The sequence below is a fragment of the Martes martes genome, assembly GCF_963455335.1.
Source record: "Martes martes genome assembly, chromosome: 10".
NCBI lineage: Eukaryota > Metazoa > Chordata > Mammalia > Carnivora > Mustelidae > Martes > Martes martes.
Genome location: NC_137898.1, coordinates 13,894,161 through 13,901,690, shown reverse-complemented (window position 1 = coordinate 13,901,690; position 7,530 = coordinate 13,894,161). Strand labels below are relative to the sequence as shown.

Sequence of the window (7,530 nt, the reverse complement as noted above, 5' to 3'; positions counted from 1 at the left end):
TGAGATTTTACAGTACTTCCAGTAAAAGTATTAACTGAGTTTTATTATCCCATAACACAGTAAAATGAAATGTGGAGACCAATTCCCATTTCAAATACACCTTGAGGGAGGTTTCGACAATGTAGTTGGACTCCTCTTTTTCTGGGAGAGAGTACTGAATCCAAAGAGATCGGGAGTGAATTATCCAAGTTTACACAGTGTCTATGCACAACTCCTAGACCTAGTACGTGGACATCCTGTCTTCCAGTTCAACAATAATTCAATAATTGCCTATTATAGGCCTGTTTAGGATAATCTGTCATTTGTATAAAACATTATTCCTAAGTGCTAGTGATTGTTTTTCCTTCTTGTAACAGATTGCAACTGACCGATGGAAGATAAGAATCAGACAGAAGTGACTGAATTTCTTTTCTTGGGCCTCACAGATCACCTCCAGCATCAGATTGTCCTCTTTGTCATGCTTCTCTTTGTCTATGTTGTCACCCTGGGGGGTAACGTAGGGATGATCATTCTCATGTGGACTGATCCAAGACTCCACACTCCTATGTACTTTTTTCTCAGCCACTTGTCCTTTGTAGATATTTGTTCTTCTTCTTCCATTGCCCCCAAGATGCTGTGTGATATCTTTGCGGAGAAAAAAGACATCTCTTTTGTGGGTTGTGCTGCACAGATGTGGTTCTTTGGCTTCTTTGTGGCAAGTGAATGTTTCCTCCTGGCTTCCATGGCATATGACTGGTATATGGCCATCTGTAAGCCCTTGCTGTGCACACTCATCATGTCCCAGAGGGTCTGTGTGCGGCTGGTGGTAGGGCCTTACACCATAGCTCTTATAAGCACAATGACCCATACAATTCTCACTTTTCGCTTACCCTTCTGTGGTCCAAATATCATCAATCACTTCTTCTGTGACATTTCTCCACTGCTGTCTCTAGCATGTGCAGACACATGGATCAATAAATTAGTGCTGTTCATCTTGGCTGGAGCTATAATCATACTCAGTGGCCTGATCATCATGGTCTCCTATATTTGCATCCTGGTGGCCATCTTGAAGATCCAGACTGCTGATGGGAGGCAGAAAGCTTTCTCCACTTGCTCTTCTCACCTGGCTGCTGTCTCCATCCTCTATGGGACTCTTTTCTTTATCTATGTTCGGCCTGGCTCCACTTCCTCCCTGGATATCAATAAAGTGATTTCTCTGTTTTATACTGTGGTAATCCCCATGTTGAACACCCTCATCTATAGTCTGAGGAACAAGGAGGTGAAAAATGCATTCAGGAGGAAGTTGGAAAGGAAAAATTCTCTAATGGTCTTGGTAAAATAGAACTCTGTTGTGTTGTACCATAGATGTTGGTACAGACTATACTGGAAAGCAATTGCTGAAGTCGAAGTCAGAAACTGCATGTGAGTCCATGCTCTGCCAGCTTATAGATGGCTTGAAAAATGGAGTAGTTCTTAAATATTTTTCTGCAGTATCTTATTGTCTGTGACATGATGAGTGTTTCAAAACAATATAGAGATGGACTGAGAACATAAATGTGAAACTATACTGGAAGAAAACTTAGGTGACTATTTGTGCAATCATGGGTGTTTGAATACTATTTAATCCAGACAAGAAAACCAAAAGTTGTAATTGAAAGTTCGAGGTAGCACAAACAATATTATGAGGGAAATAATAAAACAAGAGAAAATGTTTGTACACATGTGCCAAACAATGGGATAATACCCCCATTATTCAAAGAGCAGTCTAAAATTCAGAATGAAAAAGAAAAACAATAGGGTACCTGGGTGGCTCAGTCAGTTCAGTGTCCGCCTTTGGCTTGGGTCATGGTTCCAGGGTCCTGGAATCAAGCCCCACATTGGGCTCCCTGCTCAGTGGGGAACCTGCTTCTACCTTTCCCTCTCCCGTTGTAGCTCCCCTTGCTTGTGCTCTCTCTCTCAAGTAAATAAATGAAATCTTAAAAAAAAGAAAGACAACAAATAAGAGAGCGAACAAGTGCATAGGCAAATCACAAAATAAGAATGCAGATTGCCAAACATGTAAAGAAAGCATGCTGAATGTCATTACTGGTCAAGTAAATGAAAAGATATTAAAATATCAGTGTAGTGTCTTTCAATATAGATGAAATATTGTTAGTTTTCTATGACGGTGAAGGTCCTATTTGGCCATGTATCATCTTATTTCCTGCTGATAGTATGAATAATCGATTTCCACAAAGAATTTGGTAGTTTCCTTAAAAAATGATAAATTAATATGGTATTTGACCTAAAAATCCCTCCTTTAGAATCTAGTTGGCAGAAACATACATGCCAATGAATAAGATTACACATATTTTAGCATCATGTATGGCAAGGAAGAATAAAAGAAATTATTTGACTATCCAACACTAGAATAAAAGCACATTTTTTCTCCTGTGAAATGTACAGTAAATGAAATGACTGGATTACTTAATCATGGACTGACCTGGAGACAATTATTGTATGCAGTTACTATTAGGTAAAACAAAAACAAAAACAAAAACAAAACAAAACAACAACAACAACAAAAAAACCCAAGTTGAAGATCAGTGTGCTGCTATGATCATTAAGAAAAATGGCAAAACCTAGGTAATGAATAAAATGTTTATATACATGAAGGTGTAAATGAACAATAGAGAGAACTTATAAAGGATGCATAACAAGCTGTTGACATTATCACTTCAAGGTGAGTTGCATGGACGTAGGAAAGGAGAGGTTGTATTCAAACACATTTGAACTATAGCCTCTGATGTTAGTTGGGATCCATTTGGATGGACCATGTTCATCATATGATAGGTGCTGCTTTGCTCATCTCACTTTATTTATTGGAGAATCTGATGGAACCCAGGGCATTAGGGCAGGCCTGGATACATGCTCACATGGTGCCTCTTGTGCAAGTGTTCCCTCTTTATTAGGTTCCACAAATAGACCAGGAGTTCTTTTTCAAAAGCCATAAGATTCTTTTTTCTTTTCAACTTTATTTTATTTTTCAGTGTTCCAAGATTCATTGCTTATGCACCGCACCCATTGCTCCATGCAATACGTGCCCTCCTTAATACCCACCACCGGGCTCACCTAAACACCACCCCCCGCAAAAACCCTCAGTTTGTTTCTCAAAGTCCACAGTCTCTCATGGTTCATCTCCCCCTCCAATTTCCCCCAACTCACTTCTCCTCTCCTTCTCCCAATGTCTTCTGTGTTATTCCTTAATAACACAAGTAAATGAAACTTACTCCACAAGTAAGTGAAACTACAAGATAATTGATTCTCTCTGCTTGACTTATTGCACTCAGCATAATCTCCTCCAGTCCCATCCATGTTGAGACAAAAGTTGGGTATTCATCCTTTCTGATGGAGGCATCATACTCCATTGTATATATGGACCACGTCTCCTTTATCCATTTGTCTGTTGAAGGGCGTCTTGGTCTTTCCACAGTTTGGTGATAGGATTCTTGTCACCGGTGAGATGGAATGCCTCATGAGGCTCAAGACCTGCATGTCCCCCCCACTGAGGCTTGTAATAAACTCCGTGTTGCTTCTTTCCCTGGGATGATATCTTTCATCATAGAGTCTGTTGTATCCTGTGGTCCAAGAGGCAGGGCTGCTTCTACTATACCTGGACCTGCTGTGGAGCCTTTCCTGCTCCGCATCCCACTTTTCTGAGAAGTCAGATATAATTCTTACCTTTTTCCCTCTGTAGGTGTCATGTCATTTTGACTCTACCTTCTTTCAAGATTTTTTCTTTATTTTTAACTTTCTGTACTTTGAAAATTATATGCCTGGGTATAGTTTTTTGCTGGCCTTCATTCTGCTTGGTGTTCTTTGAGCTCCCTGGATCTATGGTTTGGTGTCTATTATTAACTTGAGGAAAACAGTCATTGTTTCAAATATTTCTTCTATTCCTTTCTCTCTTTCTTCTTCTGATATTCCCATGATAAATATGTTACACTTTTTGTAGTTGTTACCCTATAGACCTCACTTAGATATTTGTCCCTGATTCTGTTTTTTTTTTTTTTTTCTTTTTCCTTTTCAGTGTTTGAAGTTTCTATTGTTATATCTTCAGGCTCATTGATTTTTCTCCTCAGCCATGTCTGGTCTGTTAATGAGCCCATCAAAGGCATTCTTCATTTTTGTTACAGTGTTTTTGATCTCCAGCATTTTAATCATAGTTGATTTAAATTCTTGGTCTGATATTCCTACATCTTTACCATGTCTGATTCTGATGCTTGCTCTGTCTCTTTGGATCATGTTTTTGCCTTTCCGTATCTGCCTTTTATGATTTTTTTTTTGCCTTTTATGTTTTTCCAATAGTCAAACACAATGTTCTAGGCAACAGAGGCTGCTTCAAACAGTCCTTTTAGCAAGGTGGTCGTAAGGTGTGGAGGGGAAGAAGCATTCTGTAGTCCTCTGATACGTCTCAGGCTTTTGGTGGAACTATGCCTCTGGACTAAGAGCTTCAAAAGTGTTTCTCAGTGTTTTTCTCCCTTGTAAGTTGGGACAGGATGACCATAGTGGACTGGAGTGGTTATTTCCTTTCTCCAGGTGGAAGGCTAGGGGAGGCTAATTTGGCCATTTCTCTTCCCCCAGATTCATCAGGCTCTAAGAGGACCCCAGCTGGGGATTGCATGTTTAACTAGTTTCTCCTGAGGGCAGCTTTATTAAGAAGCACAGAGCACTCTGAGAGATTTCAGAATGCTTCAAGGGAGGGAAAAATGAAACAAGATGGGACTGGGGAGGAGACAAGCCATAAGAGACTCTTAATCTCAGGAAACAAACTGAAGGTTGCTTGGCAGGGGGAGGGAGAGTGTGGCTGGGTTATGGACTTTGGGGAAGGTATATGTTATGGGGAGTGCTGTGAATTGTGTAAGACTGATGATTCACAGACCTGTACCCTTGAAACAAATAATACTTTAGATGTTACTTAAAAAAAAAAAAAAAAAAAAAAAAAAAAGAATGCTTCTTCTTCTCCCCTGATGTCCCCTGCCGGGAGCACAAGGGGATTTTTCTCTTATATTTACTGTGGGGACCTGGTCAAACTCCTGGAGGTAAAACGCACTCTATTGTTCTGTTCATTTTTTCCTATCAAGGCACTGGTTCCCATGGCAGTTTCCTCTTGTGAGTAAACTGTGACTCTGCATTCACCTCTCCATCTCTCCAGTCTTGGGGTCAGTGGTTTGCTCTGTGTCCCCCCTCTCTTACAGATCCAAGAAGAGTTATTGATTCTTCAGTATCTTTAGCTTTTTACTTGTTAGGACAGATTAGTGACTTCCAAGATCCTTATCTGTAGAGCTAGGAACGTGAAGTCCCTTTATGGCTTTTGCAATAACGTTTTCTCTGGCTGAGATCTCTCATCTTCCAGTATGTGCCTGGGGAACTCCACACCTTTCTGCCATGGCTTGAAGCTCATTTTCTCTGTGATTTACCTTAACTTATTGATTACTGACTGAATCTGTTACCATCCCTACCCCACCAGGAAACTTAGATTCCTTTTACTCTGATCTAACCTTTTTTGTTATCTATAACACTCATCACCTTCCAACCTATAATATGTCTAAATTGATTTTTAAATTTATAGCTTATTATCTTCCCTCATTAAAGTGAAATTTCTATATATGCGTGGTATTTTATTAAACTGATACATCTCAACCACTCTTTGGGCATAGTGTATGCTTGATATTTATTCAATGGTCAGATGATGTGACTTTCAAGTAGGAGAAAAAAGTCTGACTCATGTGATGGGTGGGTAATCTCACTATTATTTGGTCATTACACAATCTGAAGCTATTCTTTTGGTGGTTTGCATTCTTGATGTTTCAGAGTCTAGTACAAATGAGTGCTAGACTTTCTGTCTTCAGATAATCGGAAGGTCTTAGAACACTTTAATTCCATTCAACCTACTCTTGATTTGAATGTTTATTGTTATTATTTATATCAGTTTTCTATGAAAGAAATTATTATAAGTTTCTATTAGTTACTATCTCTGTAGTTACTCACATCTCTATTTTTCCATTGAAGTACATGTCTCTCCATAACCCCGAGATTCCATAAGATATAATACTCCTTCTGACTAATGAGCTGATTTGTATTATCTTTACTCAGGGAATTTTTTCTCTGAAAAAATTCTCTTAGATTTTGCTTGTTTGGATATGCATCTATTTCACCTTCATACATAGTTTTACTTGGTGCAGAATTCTCGGTTAGATGCTACTTTTTTCAGAAATTTAAAGTTATTCTATTTTCCTCTATTTCTTTTATTTGTGTAAATAACTTGGGTATCAGTCTCATTGCTTTACTTCCAGAAAAGGTATTATTAAGTGACTTTTATTATCCTATAACACAAAAAGATGAAATGTGGATACCAATTCCCATTGGAAATACACCTTGAGGGAGGTTTCAACAATGTAGTTGGACTCCTCTTTTTCTGGGAGAGAGTACTGAATCCAAAGAGATCGGGGGTGAATTGTCCAAGTTTACACAGTGTCTATGCACAACTCATTTTACTTAAAATCTGGTTTGTTGGTTGTTTTTTTATTATTTTTAGTTTGTTTTGAGAATAACAGGTAGCCTTACTTTTACTTGCCATCAGATCAAAAGTATATAATGTAATTTAAATTGCTAAATATAAGCCATTACGAATTATTACAAATTATTTATTTTCTGCTAATTCAACAGTTAGGCAAAATCAGTTATTGACAATGTACTGAGATAGATACTTAACTGGGATTAAAAATAAGCTTCAGTGAAATGTTATAGAGGTTAACTAGAGAAAGATATCAGGTCTTCCCATCGGATAAACAATAAGGTTTCAGAGAAGGTGGGGATTGCAATACTTTAATCTGTTTCATCAGACTCTACACTGGCTTCTTTCTTGAATGTAAACCTTCCATCTCAAACATTTTTCTTGCTTCTGCTCCTGCTGATCTCATTAGCACTGCCCTGGAATACCTTTCCTTTAACTTCAGTCTACCTAAATTTTATCTTTCTAGAGTAATTCCTTCCTCTATTCCATTTGAGTATTTTCTCCTCTATTCCATTTTTACAGTGATCTGTCCTTTCTTTGGAGTCCACAGATTGTGTTTTATTTTGCCTAGAGATAAAAACAAAAAACAAAAACAGAAACAAAAAAACCCTTCTGTTTTATTTCAGTGTCTAGGTATAATGTCCCTAACTATGCTATAAAGCCCTGATAATAATACATAACATTAATGAGCACTGTTTCTGTGCTGGACACTCATTAAGTAGTTTAAATTTATCACTTCATTAAGTCCTTCCAAGATCTTTGGAAGCTAGACATCGTTATCTTCTTTAGTTTAGAAATTGAGAGAATGAGGCACAGAGAGACTTAAAAATATGCTTAAAGTGACACAAGTAGTAAAGTACTGGAATTGAGATTAACACCAGGGGATGTGTCTCCAGAATCCAGGCAGCAAACTACTTCCTCCAAACTGGTCCTGGGTGCTCAATGCATCACACCCCACTGATAGAAAAGAGAGCTCCTTTTGGCATGAAGGATGC

At 38.3% G+C, this 7,530-nt stretch overlaps 1 pseudogene across 1 annotated transcript; it reads left to right on the top strand.

The window, feature by feature from the left end:
* Nucleotides 1–370: 370 nt before the first annotated feature.
* Nucleotides 371–1,304, top strand: LOC308351138 (olfactory receptor 5G3-like; annotated as a pseudogene). The gene has a single exon. The product of its transcript is annotated as an olfactory receptor 5G3-like (transcript).
* The last annotated feature ends 6,226 nt before the right edge of the window (nucleotides 1,305–7,530 follow it).